The sequence below is a fragment of the Pan troglodytes genome, chromosome 20 (genome assembly GCF_028858775.2).
Source record: "Pan troglodytes isolate AG18354 chromosome 20, NHGRI_mPanTro3-v2.0_pri, whole genome shotgun sequence".
Classification (NCBI taxonomy): Eukaryota; Metazoa; Chordata; class Mammalia; order Primates; family Hominidae; genus Pan; species Pan troglodytes.
The window spans coordinates 49465906-49486546 of NC_072418.2; the positions used below are offsets into that span (position 1 = coordinate 49465906).

The 20641-nt window shown below is 46.3% G+C and overlaps 2 pseudogenes across 2 annotated transcripts in view; one reads left to right on the plus strand and one right to left on the minus strand.

The window, feature by feature from the left end:
- PPP5D1 (PPP5 tetratricopeptide repeat domain containing 1) overlaps window positions 1-20641 on the minus strand; it is a 125227-nt pseudogene that overhangs the window by 56771 nt on the left and 47815 nt on the right. The window lies entirely within an intron of this gene.
- On the plus strand, window positions 281-984 carry LOC134809067 (paraneoplastic antigen-like protein 8B; annotated as a pseudogene).

A 20641-nucleotide genomic window follows, 5' to 3' on the forward strand; every position in this document is an offset into this window, starting at 1 on the left:
GGGACCCATGAGCATCCCTGGAGAACAGATCCATAGTCTTCTGCGGATCCTCAGACAGCTCTGGGGAGGGGTCCTGGGGAAAGGTCACTGTGTCCAGCTGGCCAGCAGGCATCCAGGACCCCCGAGCCCTCATCCCCACTCCAGCCTTGCCACATTCACTGAAACTGGGACTCTAAGCCCTGCGGGTGGCTTGCCAGGGTGTCATTGACAACGTGCACTGCAGTCCATCCCTATCTCAGGCTCCCTCCTGCCCCAAGATCAGTGCCCAGTGGGCGGCACCATGGCCATGAGCCTTTTGCAGGACTAGTGCCAGGGGCCTGGACATGGACGCGCACAGGGCCCTGCTGGTCACCAGGATCCTGGAGGGCCTGGAGCAGGTGGATGTCGAAGCCGTCCTGCAGTCGACCCTCCTGCCCCTGGGCACGTTCGGGCTGCAACACATGAAGGGCTTGATGAATAAGAAGGCCCAGGCCGCCCTGGTGGAGTTTGTGGAGGACGTCAATCACGCTGCCATCCCCACAGAGATCCTGGGCAAGGATGGGATCTGGAGGGTTCTGTGGAAGGACCATGCACAGGACACGAGGTTCCTGAGGCAGATGAGACGCCTGCTGCTGGATGATGGACCCATGCAGGCCGCGGTGGCTGGGACCCCCGGGGAGGTGCCCACCCCTCCCTCTTCAAAGACCCAGGCCGAGGGGTTGGGACAGTCATGGGGAAGCCCGGTGCCCCTCCTGGGGCTACAAGCGATAGTAACGAGAAGAGTAGGGGTCACAGAAATCGAGCCAGAAGCTAAAAGAGGGCCCGAGGGACATGTCCATTTCCCTTGGCAAAGAAGGAATCCAAGGAAGTTCCCCAGGAGAGCTTGGACATCAAGATCGAGGAGGCAGATGAGGGGGCTTGAGCAGAGATGACAATGACAGCAGGCTGTACACAGCGCTCCAGGCAGCAGACAGGGAGCAAGTTCACAAGAAGTGGACCCTCTGAAGCCACAAAGACAAGGCAGGTGGTCTTATGGAGTTCTTGCCCCTGATGACCAGGACAGACAAAGCCAAACAGGAGATGATGGAAGAAAGCCCTCTGATTTGATGCACTTGACCATCAAAGAAGGCAGGAGCAGTGACTCCCATATGGTGGCTCTTCTGGCCACCAGAGACATACCTGAATGAGAGGCTGAAGGGCTGTAAGGCTTCAGAAAGTGGGCGGGTGCAACCACTAGGTCACAGAGTGGGGCTGGAGGACCCTGAGTTCCTGACTACTGCGGCCTGTACCAGCTCTTCAGACACCAAAAGCTGCCAGGAGGTGTTGAAAATCGTTTCTGAGGTGGGGCTCAGTGGCTCACGCCTGTAATCCCAGCACTTTGGGAGGCCGAGGAGGGCAGATCACCTGAGGTCAGGAGTTTGAGACCAGCCTGGCCAACATGGTGAAACTCTGTTTCTACTAAAAATACAAAAATTAGCTGGGTGTGGTCGTGGGCACCTGTAATCACAGCTACTCAGGAGGCTGAGGCAGGAGAATCACTGCAGCCTGGGAGGCAGAGTTTGCAGTGAACCGAGATCGCGCCACTGTACTCCAGCCTGGGCAACAGAGCAAGACTCCATCAAAAAAAAAAAAAAAAAGAAGGAAGGAAGGAAGGAAAGAAAAAGAAAGAAAGAAAGAAAGAAAGAAAAAAATTGCTTCTGTGATCGACTCTTTGGGCTGGAGGAATGAGAAAGAAAAAAAGACGCCCTCTCGCAGGTCTTGTCTGTCCTGTCCAAGGACACCGTGGTCCCGCGGAAAGCCCGAGACGACAGGAACCTTCTGGAGTGCATTTTCACCTTGGCGCAGCCAGATCCCCCTCCCTGGAGGAAGAAGGCTGAGTCTGGCCTCCTCAGGATCTGGGGTGAGGATTAAAAGAGACAAAAAGGACAAAAAGAGCGAAGTGGCTCCTGGAGCTGGTGGTGCGCACCTGGAGGCTCAGGCATTGCTGCAGCTGGGAGCTCCACCTGGGGAAGAGGGAAAGAGGAAAAGGGTGGGGAGGTGGGAAATTCAAATACACCAAAGGCAACCAAGGGACTACGCGGCTTTCCAGGCTGCCAGTGAGGACATAAAGTCAGGAAAGGCGGCTGCAGGGGCAGCAGTAGCAGAGTTCGAGGACACAGAGAGCAAGGCATGGGAGCCCGAGGGCAAGGCGTCCAGGAAGCCCCTGGCCAAGAGGGCGCACACGGCCCCCCGGGACCTGGTCTTCAACTACAGACACAAGTGATTCTCCTGCCTCAGCCTCCCAAAGTGCTGAGATGATAGACGCAAGCCACCGTGACCAGCCTGGTGTCCACTTCTTACTTGTCCCATTCCTTGGTCTGAACACTTAGGTTCCACCTACGGTTTCGTGTTTGGCTCATCTGGGCCTGCTCAGCATATGTGAACTTCAACCTGGGGGTCCATGGCAACTGAAAAAACACCTGACCATTTTATTCCACAAAGTTGAACCGGATTAGGCTGGTTCTGAGATTACATGAACAACAAGTTACCTGCTGTGACTGTAGTCCCAACTCACTCCCTACCTTGGAGGGCTGTCACTGTGTTTATCTCAGTAACAAAGACCCCTGAAGTCCCAGTGCCTTGCAACGATTAAGGTTTCTTTTCTTTTCTTTTTTTTCTTTTCTTTTCTTTCTTTTTTCTTTTTGAGATGGAGTCTCACTCTGTCACCCAGGCTGGAATGCAGTGGCGCCATCTTGGATCACTGCAACCTCTGCCTCCCCGATTCAAGCGATCCTCCTGCCTCAGCCTCCCAAGTAGCTGGGATTACAGGCCCACACCACCACGCCCAGCTAATTTTTTTTTTTTTAAGTAGAGATGAGGTTTCACCACATTGGCCAAGCTGGTCTCAAACTCCCGACATCAGGTGATCTGCCCGTCTCAGCCTCCCAAAGTGTTGGGATTACAGGTGTGAGCCACCACGCCAAGCCTAAAGATTTATTTTCACATACATGTTGGTAGTAGTGGCTGTGGGTCAGGCAGAAGGGAGAGCCCCTGTTTGGATCTTTTCTGCAGGGGCTCACAGCATGGCCACTCATACAACACAGACCAATGCAAGTCGCAAGTTGCCTCTTTGGGGTAAGAATGCATCCCCTCCCACAGGGGTACCCCAAGCCACATGGCGACAGTCAGGGACCTATATCTTCCTACAGGGAGGCAGCGAATGGAACAACAAAATAATCTAACACATCGCCCGCCCCCCATCAGAGGCAACACCTCTTCCCATGTGGCTGATGAGATCTTGTCTCCTCCACCAGACTGTGACCACCATGGGGACAGATTTTGTTCACTGTTGTGTCCCCAGTGCTTGGCATATTGTAAGAACTCAATGAATATGTGTTGAATCCATGAATAAATAAACAAGTAAGTCTTGCTTTTCTGTCTCATATCTGACTCTCCCCAACTCAGGCTTCCTAGACTCAAATCCTGAATCCACTGCTTACCACCTGTGTGACCTTGGATAGATACTTAACTTCTCTGGGTCTCAATTTGTTTATTTGCAAAGTGGGAAGGACACTATTTTGTGCTTTATAGGGTTGTTATTGTAACTTATCACACACACACACACACACACACGCCCTGTGCCTGGTATGTAGACAGTCTTCTATACCAATTAGCTGTTGTGTTTGTTTGTTTGTTTGCAGAGGAGGGACAGAGTATCACTCTGTTGCTCAGGCTGGAGTATGGTAGTGCAATCTCAGCTCACTGAAACCTCTGCCTCCCAGGCTAATGCGATCCTCCCACCTCAGCCTCCCAAGCAGCTGAGACCACAGGCTCATGCCACCACGCCTGGCTAACTTTTTGTATAGACATAGGTCTCACTATGTTACCCAGGCTGGTCCCCCACACTCCTGGACTCAAGCAATCTGCCTGCCTCAGCCTCCCAAAGTGCTGGATTACAGGCATGAGCCACGCAGTTATTGCTGCTGTTGTCACTGTGGGGAAGTGGCCAAGGGCACAGGTTTGGAGCCAGACGGTCCTGGTCTGAGTCTCACTCTGCCACGTGTTATGTTTGGCCTCAACTCCCTGAGCCTTAACGTCCTCACCTGTAAAACTCAACCTCAGGACATTCTTGTGAAGTTCAGGTGTGATTTTTTACGCAAAGCATTTAGCACGCCCCTGGTGCGATGTAAACACAAGCCATAGCTATGAGGATGTAGGAACACTGTGGGAATCCTGCGTGTGTTGATGACTGCGTGTGGAGCGCCCCTGCTGGACAATCACAGAACAGCAGGACTGCCCTGACGGGAGACCTCTCTATCTCAGCATCCTCAACTGTAAAATTATAATAACAGTAATGCCAATATGAGATTGAGGATTCGTTGAGTTAATACATGTAAAGTTTCTCGAGTAGCATGATGGGTTAAAGATGAGTACAAATTCCTTATCCTTCTCCCCATCCAGAGGTAGAGTTTATAGAATGAGATGGAAGTAACATTGTTACTAATGTGGGATGTAGACTTCAAGAAGACTGGCAGCTTCTGCTTACTCACTCTTAGAACACTTGCTCTTGGGACACTGTCCCTGAGAACCCAGCCACCATGCTGCGGAAGCTCAAGCCACATGCAGAGGCTATGGGTAGTTGCTACAGTTGACAGCCCCAGTTGAAATCCCAGCCAATAGTCAACATCAACTGGCAGGCATGTGAGTGCCCCATCTTGGGTGTTCCAGCTCATCTTGGGTGTTCCAGCCCCCATGTGACTGCAGCCCAACCAACATTGCAGGAAGCAGGGAAACCGTCCTGTTGAGCCCTGTTAACCCACAGAATCGTAAGAGACAATAAAATAATTATTGGGTTTTTTTTTTTTTTTTTAGATAAGGTCTCACTCTGTCACCAAGGCTGGAGTGCAGTGGTGCGATCATGGCTCACTGCAGCCTCGACTGCCTGGACTCAAGCAATCCTCCCACATCAATCTCCCAGGTAGCTAGGACTACAGGTGTGCACCACCACACCTGGATAATTTTTCTGTACTTTTTTGTAGAGACAGGGTTTCACCATGTTGCCCAAGCTGGTCTTGAACTCCTGGGCTCAAGCGATCCACCTGCCTCAGCCTCCCAAATTACTAAGATTACAGGCGTGAGCCACTGCACCTGGTCAATAATTATTGTTTAAACCACAACATTCTGGGGTAGTTTGTTATGCAGCAATAAAGAGTTGAAACAAATAATATCTAGAACATAGTAACAATAAGCTGCTATTATTATGTCATTCAATCTTCACAACAACTCTGTAAGGTTGACATCAATAGTACCTGTATTAGTCTGTTTTCACACTGGTGATAAAGATATACCCGAGACTGGGCAATTTACAAAAGAAAGAGTTTTAATGGACTCACAGTTCCACGTGGCTGGGGAGGCCTTACAATGATGGTGGAAGGTAAAAGTCACGTCTCACATGACGGCAGACAAGAGAGTGAGAGCCAGGGAAAAGGGGTTTTCCCTTATAAAACCATTAGATCTCGTGAGACTTATTCACTACCATGAGAACAGCATGGGGGAAACCGCCCCCATGATTCCACTATCTCCCACTGCGTCCCTGCCACAACATGAGGGAATTATGGGAGCTACAATTCGAGCTGAGATTTGGGTGGGGACACCACCAGATCATATCAGTACCCAGTTCTACAGCTGTGGAAACTAAGACTGCACCCTTAACCACACTGTAGCATTTGATGGAAGTTGAAGGACCTAAAATGGATTTCTTGTGTCAAAAGATTTAGCTGAGGGAATCAAATATATATAGATCTGTGATTTGGGCAGGAAACAGAAACCCAGAAGCCTTTTGGGAAGCACTTCCCAGGAGTATAAGATACATGCACAGCCGGGTGTGGTGGCTCACGCCTGTAATCCCAGCACTTTGGGAGGCTGAGGTGGGTGGATCATGAGGTCAGGAGATCGAGACCATCCTGGTGAACACCGTGAAACCCCGTCTCTACTAAAAAAAAAAAAATTATCCGGGCATGGTGGCGGGCACCTGTAGTCCCAGCTACTTGGGAGGCTGAAGCAGGAGAATGGCATGAACCCGGGGGGCAGAGCTTTCAGTGAGCCGAGATCGCCACTGTACTCCAGCCTGGGCAACAGCGAGACTCCGTCTCAAAAAAAAAAAAAAAAAAAAAAAAGATACATGCACTTCCCATCTGTGGAAAAGTTAACAGAAAATTGTGTGTATGCATGGGGATAAGTTACTCATCTACTGGTGGAAATTTTCTTTATTTATTATTTTATTTACTTATTATTATTATTTGAGAAAGCTGGAGTGCAGTGGCTTGATCTTGGCTCACTGCAACCTCTGCCTCCCAGATTCAAGCAATTCTCCTGTCTCCGCCTTCTGAGTAGCTGGGATTACAGGTGCACGCCACTACACCCAGCTAATTTTTGTATTTTTTAGTAGAGACAGGGTTTTGTCATGTTGGCCAGCCTGGTCTCAAACTCCTGACCTCAGGTGATCCGCCTGCCTTGGCCTCCCAAAGTGATAGGATTACAGGCATGACCCACAGCGCCTGGCCAGAAAATTTTTTAAAACAAGTTTCAGATACTTAGATTCTGGCTTGGTTAAAACTATGGTTTAAGGCTGGGCACAGTGGGTCACCTCTATAATCCCAGCACTACTTTGGGTGGCCAAGGCGGGTGGATCACTTGAGGCCAGGAGTTTGAGAACAGCCTGGGAAACATGGTGAAACTCCATCTCTACAAATAAAAGAAAAAAAAAATTAACACACAGGTACTCTTAGCTACTTGAGAGGCTGAGGTGGGAGGATCACCTGAGCCCAGGAGGTTGAGGCTGCAGTGAGCCGTGATCATGCCACTGCACTCCAGCCTGGGCAACAGAGTAAGACCCTGTCTCCAAAAACAAAATAAAGCAAAACAACAAAAACTATAGTTGAAGCTGTTGGCAGCTAGTTCCTAAGATATTGGTGGGTGTATTAGTTTGCTAGGGCACATATACTGGGTGGTTTAAACAACAGAAATCTATTTACTCACAATTCTGGAAGCTAGAAATCTGAGATCACAGTGTTGGCAGGATTAGTTTCTTCTGCAGCCTCTCTCCTTGGCTTGCAGTTGGCCGCCTTCTCCCTGTGTCTTCACGTGGTCTTCCCTCTCTGTACCATCTGTGTCTAAATTTCCTCTTCTCTCTCTCTTTTTTTTTTTTTTTGAGACAGAGTCTCACTCTGTCGCCCAGGCTGGAGTGTAGTGGTGCAATCTCGGCTCACTGCAGCCTCCACCTCCTGGGTTCAAGCGATTCTCCTGCCTCATCCTCCCAAGTAGCTGGGACTACAGGCGCCCACCACCACGCCTGGCTAATTTTTGTATTTTTAGTAGAGACGGGGTTTTGCCATGGTGGCCAGCCTGGTCTCGAACTCCTGGGCTCAGGTGATCCACCTGCCTCAGCCTCCCAAAGTGCTGGGATTACAGGCGTGAGCCACTGCGCCCGGCCTAAATTTCCTCTTCTTATGAGGACATCTGCCATGTTGGGTTGGTGCCCACTCTAAAGACCTCATTTTAACTTAATTGCCTCTCTAAACGCCCTTTCTCCAAGTATAGTTATATTCTGAAGTACTGGAGGTTAGGACTTCAACACAGGAATTTGGAGGGAACACAATTAAATTTGTCACAATGGGAAACTCGGGACTGGAGGGACTGTGGGCACAGGTGTTTCCCAGGCAGGCGAGGGAAGGTTCTAATTAGGTTACAAGATGGTAAGGTCCATATGAGCAGAAACCTATGTTCGAATTGTTCACTTCTATGTTCCCGAATTATACTGGCACTGAGGAGATGCTCAGTAAATGTAAATTGAATGAATGAAAAAATGAGGCCGGGCGCGGTGGCTCACGCCTGTAATCCCAGCACTTTGGGAGGCTGAGGCGGGCGGATCACCTGAGGTCAGGAGTTTGAGACCAGCCTGGCCAACATGGTGAAACCCCGTCTCCACTAAAAATATGAAATTTAGCCGGACGTGGTGGCAGGAGCCTGTAATCCCAGCTACTCGGGAGGCTGAGGCAGGAGAATCGCTTGAATCCGGGAGGCAGAGATTGCAGGGAGCTGAGATCTCACCATTGCACTCCAGCCTGGGTGACAAGAGTGAGACTCAGTCTCCAAAAAAAAAAACAAACAAAGAATGGACATTGGATCTATATATATCATGTTTATTTCCTGGGTGAATTGTAAGCAAAAAGCTTGCCTATAAGACAGAATGTTAAGCCCAACGGTCTTGTGTTGATTCTTTCTGGAATGTAACTCTTCATCTTGAGACCGTGGTTCCTATAAAGTTTGTTTCAAGTGTTTATTATATTTAATTATTGCATTTTTTTTGAGGCAGGGTCTCACTCCATTGCCCAGGCTGGAGTGCAGTGGTGCAAACATGGCTCACTGCAGCCCTGGCCTCCTGGGCTCAAGTGGTCCTCCCACCTCAGATTCCCACTGTTGGGATTACAGGCATGAGCCACCACGCTTAGCAAAGTCAGTGCTTTTAAACATAAAAAAAAAAGAGCCCGTTCTCTCTTGCAGCTGTATAGGAAGGGGTTCTATTCTGCATCATGAAATTGCTCTAAATAATTAGTTTTTTCACTTTAGGAGGCCGAGGAGGGCGGATCACTTGAAGTCAGGAGTTTGAGACCAGCCTGGCCAACATGGTGAAACTCCATCCCTACTAAAAATACAAAAACATTAGCCGGGCTTGGTGGCAGGCACCTATCATCCCTGCTACTCGGGAGGCTGAGGCAGGATAATCGCTTGAACCTGGGAGGCGGAGTTTGCATTGAACCGAGATCACGCCACTGCACTCCAGCCTGGGTGACAGAGCAAGTCTCTGTCTACAAAAAAAAAAAAAAAAAAAATCAATTTTAATAGAGTGGCACATTGAGAACATACCCTAAACATTCATTCTGTTCTCCCGTGCAGCCAGGAGCTCCAGTTAATTTTCCTGTTACGAGCCTCATTTGTTAACTCTGTTCATTTGTGTCTTTCCTTGAAAGGATAATTTGAACAAAAGAGTCTAAGATTTTTTTAGAAATTGTTGCAATATCTGGAAAAAAAAAAAAAAAAAGAACCTCCCAAAGAAACCTGCATTCTGATTGGTTGTCTTCCTTGATTATTTGTTGCTATGGTGACCAGGAGGTTAAATAGCATCTCTGTATTTCCTAAAGAATAAATACTGGTTGGTTTTCTCTGGCAAATCAGAAAAGGATCATTTCTCTCCTTCCATGAACATGATGCAATAAAAGCCTAGGGCTCTTCTAGATGTATATTTTATCAAAGAAAGTGAGAGTCTCGTCTTATCCAAATTAACAGAAGCACTTAGTCCAGTGTCCAGTCGCTTGAGTGGCGGTGGCCACTCTCGGAAGGGCAATTACAAACTGTACTAATAGTAAGTCCAGCGCGCCATCTGGTGGCCAATTAGAGAATAGCATGACCGTATCTACTTAAACTAAAAGGCGACTCACCTCCCTTCTTGTCTGTTAAGGCTGCCCTAGCAAATTAATACAATAAGCTTGTTCCTGTTGGTCTTAGTCTGATTGAGAAAGAACCCTTGACTGCTTTGACTCATAGAATATGACAGATGTGACACTGTGCTGGGCATGGCGGCTCACGCCTGTAATTCCAACACCGAGAAGCAGAGGTGGGCGGATCGCTTGATCCCAAGACTGCAAGACCAACCTGGGCAACACAGAAAGACCCCAATTCTACTAAAAATAACTTTTTTGTTTTGTTGTGAGACGGAGTTTCGCTCTTGTCGCCCAGGCTGGAGTGCAATGGCGTGATCTCGGCTCACCACAGACTCCGCCTCCTGGGTTCAAGCGATTCTCCTGCCTCAGCCTCCCGAGTAGCTGGAATGACAGGGGTCCGCCACCACACGTGGCTAATTTTGTATTTTTAGTAGAGACAGGGTGTCTCCATGTTGGTCAGGCTGGTCTTGAACTCCCGACTTCCGCCCACCTCCGCCTCCCAAACTGTTGGGATTACAGGCGTGAGCCACCACTCCCGGCCAAAAATATAACTTTTAAAAATAGGCTGGCGTGGTGGCCCGCACCTGTAGTCCCAGCTACTCGGGAGGCTGAGGCAAGAGGATCCCTTGAGCCTAGGAGGTAGAGGCTGCAGTGAGCTATGATGGCGCCGCTGCACTCCAGCCTGGGTGACAGAGCGAGACCCTGTCTAAACAAACAAACAAACAAACAAACAAACAAACAAACGACACCGCCAGGCCTGGATCTACATTTTAAGGGAACCAGCAGATTCCGTCGTGATCTCTTTGGCTCCCAGGCTACTGTGTAAGAATTGCAACTCCCCAGCCGGGCGCGGTGGCTCACGCCTGTAATCCCAGCACTTTGGGAGGCCAAGGCGGGCGGATCACGAGGTCAGGAGATCGTGACCATCCTGGCTAACACGGTGAAACCCCGTCTCTACTAAAAATACAAAAATTAGCCGGGCGTGGTGGCGGGCGCCTGCAGTCCCAGCTACTCGGGAGACTGAGACAAGAGAATGGTGTGAACCCGGGAGGTGGAGCTTTCAGTGAGCCCAGATCGCGGCCACTGCACTCCAGCCTAGGCGACAGAGAGAAACTCCGTCTCAAAATAAATAAATAAATAAATAAATAAGAATTGCAGCTCCCCTAAGAGCATGGAGCTGTGAGAAGGCCCAGGAGAATTGAAGCTTCCAGACATGGGAGTGAAGAAGCCATCTTGGAGGTGGGTCCTCCAGCCCTCATCACATGATGCCACGTGGAACAGAAATGAACATCCAGTCAAACCCTTTTCACATTCCTGACCCACAAAATCCTGAACAAGCTTGGGAATTAAGCTATTACTGTGCCATTTTTTGTTGTTGTTGTTTTTGTTTTTTCTTTTTGTTTTGTTTTGGGTTTTTTTTTTTTTTTTTTTTTTTTTTTTTTGGTTTTCTGGGTTTGAGATAGAGTTCTGCTCTTGTTGCCCAGGCTGGAGTGCAATGGCACTATCTCGGCTCACTGCAACCTCCGCCTCCTGGGTTCAAGTGATTCTCCTGCCTCAGCCTCCTGAATAGCTGAGATTGCAGGTGCCCACCACCACGCCCGGCTAATTTTTGTATTTTTAGTAGAGACAGTGTTTCGCCACGTTGGCCAGGCTGGTCTCAAACTCCTGACCTCAAGTGATCCGCCCACCTCGGCCTCCCAAAATGCTGGGATTACAGGCGTGAGCCACCGCCTGCGGCCATTGTGCCACTTTTAAAGAGGAGGAGATTGAGGTTCAGAGGCCCAGTTGATGGTCCAAGATCACACACTGGGAAGTACTGGAACCAGGGTTATGAAATCCTGTCTGCTTGGTTGCAATGCAAAGCCTCTACTCTTCCACACTGCATTATTTAGGAAGACAGACAGGCTTTGGGCACGAGCGTGGGCCTCACTGAGGGGAGAGGGGCCTTCTGGCCTCAGTAATATCCCTGTTCCCTTCTCTGACTGTCACTTCCCCCTTAGAGACAGAGTTTCTGCAGAGTGGAGTCTCTTCTCACGCCTGGGAGAGTTTGTGCAGGAGACATGAGAGCTGAAGATCTGGCACCTTTGCCTTAAAGACAAAAGGTGACATTTGGGAAAAGCATGCCACTCTTCGAGTGGTACTTAAGGATCCATGGGCTGAATCTGCCTTTTTTTCCCCAAGTGATTTGGCAAGGACCTTCAAATAAATCCAGTGGAGCTTCTTGGGGCAGCATGGCCCACTCTCAAGAGTTTAGCCTTTGAGTCATGTGTAGTGGCTCGTGCCTATAATCCCAGACTTTGGGAGGCCGAGGCAGGCTCACTTGAGGTCAGGAGTTCGAGACCAACCTAGCCAACATGGTGAAACCCCATCTCTGCTAAAAATACAAAAATTAGCTGGGCATGGTGGCAGGTACCTGTAATCCCAGCTACTCAGGAGGCTGACGGAGAAGAATCGCTTGAACCCAGGAGGCAGAGGTGGCAGTGAACTGAGATCGCACTACTGTACTCCAGCCTGGGCAACAGAGCAAGACTCTGTCTCAAAAAAAAAAAAAAAGAGAGAGAGAGAGAATTTAGCCTTTGGACTCGCACAGATCTAGGTTCAAACTCCAGCTTTGCTACTGCAGCCTCAGCGCACTTATCTGTAGAATGGGATTTCAAAATGATGTCTGCTTCTCAAAGTTGCTTTGAGAATTTGCTGATATTTTGTCTTTAAAATACTTCATTGTGTGCTGCCTTACACAAAGATCAGAATCTCTGAAAGGACAGGACAGGAACTTTTTACTCACTCACTGCTTCACTCACTGCTGTATGCCCAGTGCTTTCAAAAGCACCTGGGGCTGGGCACGGTGGCTCATGCCTATAATCCCAGCAGTTTGGGAGGCAGAGGAGAGCAGATTACCTGAGATCAGGAGTTCAAGACCAGCCTGGCCAACATGGCGAAACCCTGTCTCTACTAAAAATCCAAAAAAAAAAAAAAATTAGCCAGGCATGGTGGCGCATGCCTGTAATCCCAGCTACTCAGGAGGCTGAGGCATGAGAATTGCTTGAACCCGGGAAGCGGAGGTTGCAATGATCCGAAATCAAGCCACTGCACTCCAGCCTAGGCTCCATCTCATAAAAAAAAAATAATTAAAAATAGTAAAAATAAATAAAAAGCACTCAGCGTGGGATTTTCAATAAATAGTTACTGAATGAGTAAATCAAAAGCAGTCAATGTTACATATGATGATCAGGGCATTTTCAGTTGCAAGCAACAGAAATCTAAGTCAAACTGGCTAAAGGAGAAACAAAAATTCACTGGCCATCTTATTGTAAGACAATAGTGTGACTTAAACATTAAAAACAAATTGAATTCTCTTTCCCATAGTAGCTCCGGGGTGAATGATCTTGTGAGGCTGTGCGTGTGGCCATCATTCAGGAACCCAGATTCTTTCAGATTGTTGCTTAAAGTGTAGTCCCGAGACCAGCAGCAGCCTCTGGCAATTCATAGGAAATGCACATTCCCAGGTCCCCCCAAGACCTACTAAGTCGGAAGCTCCGGGGGCAGGACCCAGAAAACTGTGCCCTAACAAACTCTCTGGGGAATTCTGATGCCCACTTTGAGAGCCACTGACCTCATGCTCTGTCAGCATTTGCATAATTGAATGTGCCACCTCTAAGTGACTTGGTGAAAGGGAAAAAAGAGAAAGTCCAGAGCAAGAGATTTCCTTGTAAGCAGGTAAAGTGGAAATTGCACAAGTCATGTCCACCTGCAAGCCACTGGGGAGGACCCAGTCATGTGGCTGCAGCCAACCTCAAGGGAGGCTGGGAAATGTAGTCCCCAGCCAGGCAGCCATGTGCCTGAGGAGAAGAGGAGATGGGCTTTTGCTGTCCAAAGGTTTTTGTTTGTTTGTGTTAACAGACAGGACCTCACTCAGTTGCCCAGGCTGGAGTGCAGTAGCTGCAGCCTCAATCTCCCAGGCTCAAGGGAGCCTCCTGTCTCAGCCTCTCAAGTAGCTGGGACCATGCCACCATACCCAGCTAATTTTTGCATTTTTTTAGAGACTAGGCCTCAACATATTGCCCAGGCTGGTCTCAAACTCCTAGGCTCCATTCACCTGGGCCTTCCAAAGTGCTTGGATGACAGGCATGAGCCACCACTCTAGGCCCCTGTCCAAAGCTTAAGACTGCTGCAGCCTACTCCTCAGGGTCCCAAAGTCTTCCTTGTTACCTGAAAGCAGAAATAAATAGTTCTGAAGTGCCAGCAGTTTTCATGGACACCTCCCCAGGTGATATGATTAGGCTTCATGTCCCCACCCAAATCTCATCTTGAATTGTAATCGCCATAATCCCCATGAGTCAAGGGAGAGACAGATGGAGATAATTGAATCATGGGGGCGGTTCCCCCATGCTATTCTCATGATAGTGAGTGAGATCTAATGGTTATGTAAGGGGCTCTTTCCCCTTTACTGGGCACTTCTCCTTCCTGCCGCTTTGTGAAGAAGGTGCCTTGCTTCCCTTTTGCCTTCAGCCATGATTGTAAGTTTCCTGAGGCCTCCCTAGCCATGGGGAACTGTGAGTCAATTACACCTCTTTCCTTTATAAATTACCCAGTCTCAGGCAGTTCTTCACAGCAGTGTGAAAATGGACTAATAGGCCAGGCGCGGTGGCTCACGCCTGTAATCCCAGCAGGGGAGGCTGAGGTGGGTGGATCATGAGGTCAGAAGTTCGAGATCAGCCTGGTCAATATGGTGAAACCCTGTCTCTACTAAAAATACAAAAATTAGCTGGGCCTGGTGGCACACACCTGTAATCCCAGTTACTTGGGAGGCTGAGGCAGGAGAATCACTTGAACCCAGGAGGCGGAGGTTGCAGTGAGCTGACATCATGCCATTGCACTCCAGCCTGGGCAACAGAGAGAGAGACTCCATCTCAAAAAAAAAAAAAGAAAAGAAAAGAAAAGAAAATGGTCTAATACACCAGGGCACTGCCAAAAGTGTCCTTAAAGGTTTTGTTCCTCAGCATCAGTTTAACCACTTGGAAACAAGAGGCCAGAAATTGCTGCAGGCAGGGAACAGAGGTCTTGTGCTATGGACTGAATTGTGTCCCCTTATCCCCAAAATTCATATGTTGAAGCCCCAACCCCCAATACGACTGTATCTGGAGATAAGAGTCTTTAGGAGGTAATTAGGTTAAATAAAGTCACAAGGTAGGATCCTAATCTGATAGGACTATGACCTTATAAGAAGAGAAAGGGCCAGGTGCAGTGGTTCATGCCTGTAACCCCAGCACTTTGGCAGGCTGAGGCTGGAGGATCACTTGAGCCCAGGAGTTCGAGACCAGCCTGGGCAACAGAGTGAGACCCCACTTCTAAAAAAATAAAAAATATTTTTTTAAAAAAGAGAAGAGAAAGCTGTCTCCCTGACCATGTGAGGACACAGTGAGAAGGTGGCTGTCTGCAAATCAAGAAGAGAGCCCTCCTCAGAACCTGAACATGCTGGCACCCTGATCTCACACTTGCAGCCTCCAGAACTGTGAGAAAACAGAATTCTGTTGTTTAAGCCACCCAGTCTGTGGTATTGTCTTACGGCACTCTGAGCTGACTTAAGACAGTCCAGAGGGGAGACATTGTTAGGAGAAGAGGCCTCTAAGAAGGTGAAGAGCATGCCTGAGACCCTTCCCAGTGTAGCTCCGGCAGTCCTAGCCTCAGTCTTCCTTGGGTCCTTGTGGATGACAAAGAAGCCCCCATCACAAAGAAGCACCATTGATTGGGTCTGCAAAAGACCCAGTGGGACTCACAGGAGCTCACATCAGGGTCACTGGAGTCAAGGGCCTCCATACCACAGGCTCACCACATCTGGGATCTCACCACTAGCACTAAATATGGGAATAGGAAACCTCACCCAGTGTGGGTCCCAAGGAGCAGGCTTCTAGTCTGGGAAATCATGTCTCTTTTGATGGCACTCGCAGTTCCTCCTTCCCTGGCTCTAGTCTACACTTATTACTGTGCTCTACAAAGCCCTGTGTGTCTAACTCCTGCATAGTAATCCAAGTGGCAGAAACACTTTCTTTTTATTAAAATTCATTCTCCCATTCCTCCCTTTAGTAATAAGATGATTGTGGCTGCCCAATTAGAAACAACATCTGGGCTGGTCATGGTGGCTCATGCCTGTAATCCCAGCACTTTGGGTGGCCAAGGTGGGAGGATTGCTTGAGCCCAGGAGTTCAAGACCAGCCGTGGCAGTGTAGCGAGACCCCATCTCTAAGAAAGAAAGAAAGAGAGAGAGAGACAGAGAAAGAAAAAAAGAAACAAAACACCTGCCAGCCTTCCTGATAACTAAGTAAGCTCATGCACCTAAGTTCAAGCCCTTATGAGCTCAAGTGATGTGTACAGCTTCTGGTCAGTTCCTATAAATAAAGATGCCGGCCCTTGACTGTCTTCCTTTCTCCTTCCTGGCTGGGGAACAACTACAGCAGGAACATATCTAAAGATAGAAGCCATTTCTTAAAGATATCAAAGACAATTCACAAGCCTGAACACCCTCACGAAGCAAAAGTGTCTGCCTGCCCCAGACCAGCCACCTACCTTTGGATAGAGGGAGAGAGAGAGAGAGAAAAAAGTTCATCTTAGTTAAGCCACAGTTTTTCGTTAGCTATTTTCACTGTCTTAAACTCTCTTTTATATTTTTCTTCTTTTATTTTCTCTGTGCCTCAGTCTAGATATTTTCTAGTGGCCTGACTTCCAGCTCATTCATCCTGCCTTCTGCTGTGTCTAATCTGTTGTTAAAGCACATTGACTGAATTCCTTGTTATTATTATTTGTATAAATTTAAGGGGTGCAAGTGCAGTTTTGTTACATGGATATATTGCATAGTGGTGACATCTGGGTTTTTGGTGTAATCATTACCTGAATGGTGTACTTCGTATCCATTAAGTCATTTCTCATCCCTCGCCCCCTACCACCCTCCCACTCTTCCCAGTCTATTATTTCACACTCTATCTGTGTATACACATTATTTAGCTTCCACTTATAAGTGAGAACACGGGGTATTTGACTTTCTGTTTCTGAGTTGTTCCACTTAAGAAATGGCCTCTAGTTCCATCCATGCTGCTGCAAAATATATGATTTCATTCCTTTTTATGGCTGAGTGGTATTCCATTGTGTGTGTGTGTGCACACATACACATCACACACACACACACACACACACATATATATAATTTTCTTTATCCAATCATCCATTGCTGGACACTTAGGTTGATTTCATATCTTTGCTATTGTGGATAGTGCTGCTGCAAACATACAAGTGCAGGTATCTTTTTTTCTTTTTTTTGAGATGGAGTCTTGCTCTGTTGCCCAGGCTGGAGTGCAGTAGTGCAATCTCTGCTCACTGCAACCTCTGCCTCCTGTGTTCAAGTAATTCTTGTGTGTCAGCCTCCTGAGTAGCTGGGATTACAGGCACATGCAACCATGCCCAGCTAATCTTTTTGTATTTTTAGTAGAGACAGGATTTCTCCATGTTGGCCAGGCTGGTCTTGAACCCCTGACCTCAGGTGATCAAGTGTTGGGGCCTCCCAAAGTGTTGGGATTATAGGCATGAGGCCACCATGCCCAGCTATCTTTGCCTCTTGGATGTAATGATTTATTTTCCTTTGGGTATACCCCATAGTGGAATTGCAGGGTCGAATGGTAGTTCTATTTTTAGTTTTTTGAGAAATCTCCATACTGTTTTCTGTTTTCTATAGAGATTGTACTAATTTACACTCCCACCAACAGTATATAAGTGTTCCACTTACTGAATTCTTAATTTCAGTTATGGTACTTTTCTACTCTAGAATTGCCCTTTCTCTGGTAAAATTACCCATCCTTTCATATAATCCCTGCATTTTTTTTTCTTTTGTCTTGAGCATATTAATTCTAGCTATGTAAGATCCTTGTCTGGTAACTCCAATATTAAGATTATCCATGGGTCTATTTATACTATCTGTTTTTTCTCTTGCTTTTCAGTCATTTGGTCTCGCCTCTAGCATGTCTAGCTATTGAATGTCAGGCATTGTACATGAAAAATTGTACATACTGCTCCAGAGAGGAAATTATCTTTATGCAGATAGAGTGGTGCTCGTCACTTTAATTCAGTCAAAAACTGGGCTGAATCTAGACTGGGTTGCCATTTTGGAAAGGCACCATGCATATCTGGTTTGCACTTGCTCATGGATTTTCAACTTGGAGCCTGGGTTATAACCTGGGGGTCCATGATCCTGGCAGCTCTTGAACTCTTCTTGTCTCTTCAGCATTGCAAGTCTGCTGAAACTCTATTCTGCTTTTCAGAGGCTTTCTTCCTGGCTTCTTAGACTCTATCCCATGTAGCTTCAGAGTTCTGCAATGTCCTCAAACAAGAACCAGAAAATCATTAGGCTCTTTTTAACTTCTCCTTTCCCCAGGTCCTAGTCCTTCAAGTCTAATTTTGTCCTTCCTGCTCTGTGGGTGTCTGAGAAGGATTCTTCTGCCCAACTCTTTTGCCCAGATCTTCAGTCTCCTTCCCCATACCCAGAAGCATCAAATGCCCTGGAGACAGAAACTGCAAAATGTTGGCTCAGCTCAGCTCTCTATACTGTTCCCCCATATTTGAGATTTTGTTCTCTTGACTCCTAGTTGCCTTAGCAGCTCACCAATGCTTTGAAATAATCATTGCTGCTTTTTACATTTTTAATTGGCATTTCAAATTACTCCTAGCAGCACTATTGGTCTTTCATAAACAATTTCATCATATCCAGAATCATGGGTCATTGTATTTTGAGGTTTTTTGGTATTCATAGCTTAGCCTGTACCCTGACTAACACATAACTTGGCACCTGGTAGTGGCACTGCAGTAACAAAACCCTAAAATATGTGACATTGGCTTAACAATCAGGCAACAAGTCATTTAAAATACAGATTTTTGGCTGGTCATGGTGGCTCACACCTGTAATCCCAGCACTTTGGGAGGCTGAGGTGGGCAGATCACCTGAGGTGGGCAGATCACCTGAGGTCAAGAGTTCAAGACCAGCCTGGGCAACATGGTGAAACTCCATCTCTACAAAAATACAAAAATTAGCCAGGCATGATGACAGGTGCCTGTAATCCCAGCTACTCAGTTGACTGAGGTGGGAGAATTGCTTGAACCCGGCAGGCAGAGGTTGCAGTGAGCCCAGATCGCACCATTGCACTGCAGCCTGGGCGACAGAGTGAGACTCCATCTCAAAAAAAAAAAAAAAAAAAAAAAAAAAAAAAAAAAAAAAAAACAACACCAAACAAACAAAAAACAAACAAACGAACAAACAAACAGATTTTGCAAACCTCGTGGCCAATGACCCCTATGGGGCTGTGTAAAATCATTTGGTAGAAAAATCATCTGCAATAACATGGAAGAGGGTCCACATACTTATGAAGTCTATGGTTTAGGGAGCTGTTAAAAAATAGGATTTTTTATTGTAGTAAAATATATACAACATAAAAGTTGCTATTTTAACCCCCTTTAAGTGTGCAATTAAGTGGTATTAGTTGCATTCACAATGTTGTGAAACCATCACCACTATCTATTTCTAGAACTTTTAATCACCCCAAACAGAACTCTGTAATCGTTATTTAGGGAATAATTTGTTGTTATAATTTTTAAGTTGAGATATCATTCATCTACTACAAAATTCACCTCTTTTAAAGTATACAATTTAGTGTATTTTATATATTCACAAAGTTGTGCAACCATCACCACAATCTAATGCTTGACCTTTTTCATTGCCCTAAAAAGAAACCCCATACCCATTAGTAATCACTCTCCATTCTCTTCTACCCCCAGCCCTTGGCAACCTCTAACCTACTTTCTGTCTATGTAGATTTGCCTATTCTGGATATTTTATAAAGACAGAATCATACAGTATGTGGCCTTTTGTGTCTGGCTTCTTTCACTGAGCATAATGTTTTCTGGGCTCATCCATGTTGTATCATGCGTTCAAATTTCATTCTTTTATTATGGCTGGATAACATTCCATTGTATGGATATCCTAAAATTTATTTATCTATTCATCAGTTGGGAGACATTTAGGTTATTTCTATTTTGAGAATCTTATAAATAATACTGCCCTAAACATTCATGTATGAGTTTTTGTGTGAACATATGTTCTTGGGTATATATCTAGGAGTGGAATTGCTGGGCCATATGGTAACTCTATGTTTAACTTTTGAAGAGCTGCCAAGTTGGTTTCCAAAGCTGCTATACCATTTTACATTCCCCACCAGCAATGCAAGAGAATTATAATTTTTTCCACATCTTTTCCAAGACTTGTTGTTGTCTGTCATTTTTATTAAAGTCATCATAGTGGGTATAAAGTATCTCATTGTGATTTTGATTTGCATTTTCCTAATGACTAATGATGTTGCCTTCTTTTCATGCACTTCTTGATCATTTGTATATCTTCTTCGAAGTAATGTCTATTCAAATTATTTTCCCATTTTAAATTGGGATTGTTTACATTTTGTTGTTGTTGAGTTGCAAGAGTTATATAATATATATACATATTTCTTGGATGCTAGACTCTTATTATATATATAATTTACAAATATTTTATCCTATTCTGTTTGTTGTCTTTTTACTTTCTTGATGGTACCCTTCAAAGTGTGAAAGTTTTACAATTTGATGATGTCCCATTTATCTATTTTTTTCTGTAGTAGTTTATGCCTTTCATGACATATTTAAGAAACCATTGCCTAGTTTAAGATCATCAAGACCTACTCTATGTTTTCTTCTAAGATCGTATATTTTTAGCTGTTACAATTAGGTTTTTGATTTGTTTTGAGTTAATTTTTGTATATGGTGTGAGGTAGGGTTCCAGCTTTATTCTTTTGCTTGTTGATATCCAATTATCCCAGCACCATTAGTTAAAAAGACTATTCCTTCCCCCATTAAATGATCTTGGCACTCTTGTTGAAAATCAATTGACCATGAATGTGACAGTTTATTTCTGGAATCTCAATTCTATTCCATTGATCTATATGTCTGTGGGTGAATGGTTTTTAAAAGGCAGGATATTGATGTATTCTGGCTACTTCCTGCTGCTTTTAAAAAATCGTAAGTCAGAAATGCTCCCAGGCAAGAACTGACCAGTTCGCAAACAAAAATGGACAGAAGTAAAATTCAGCAAAGGAAAGAGGCATTTTCTTTCTTTAGCC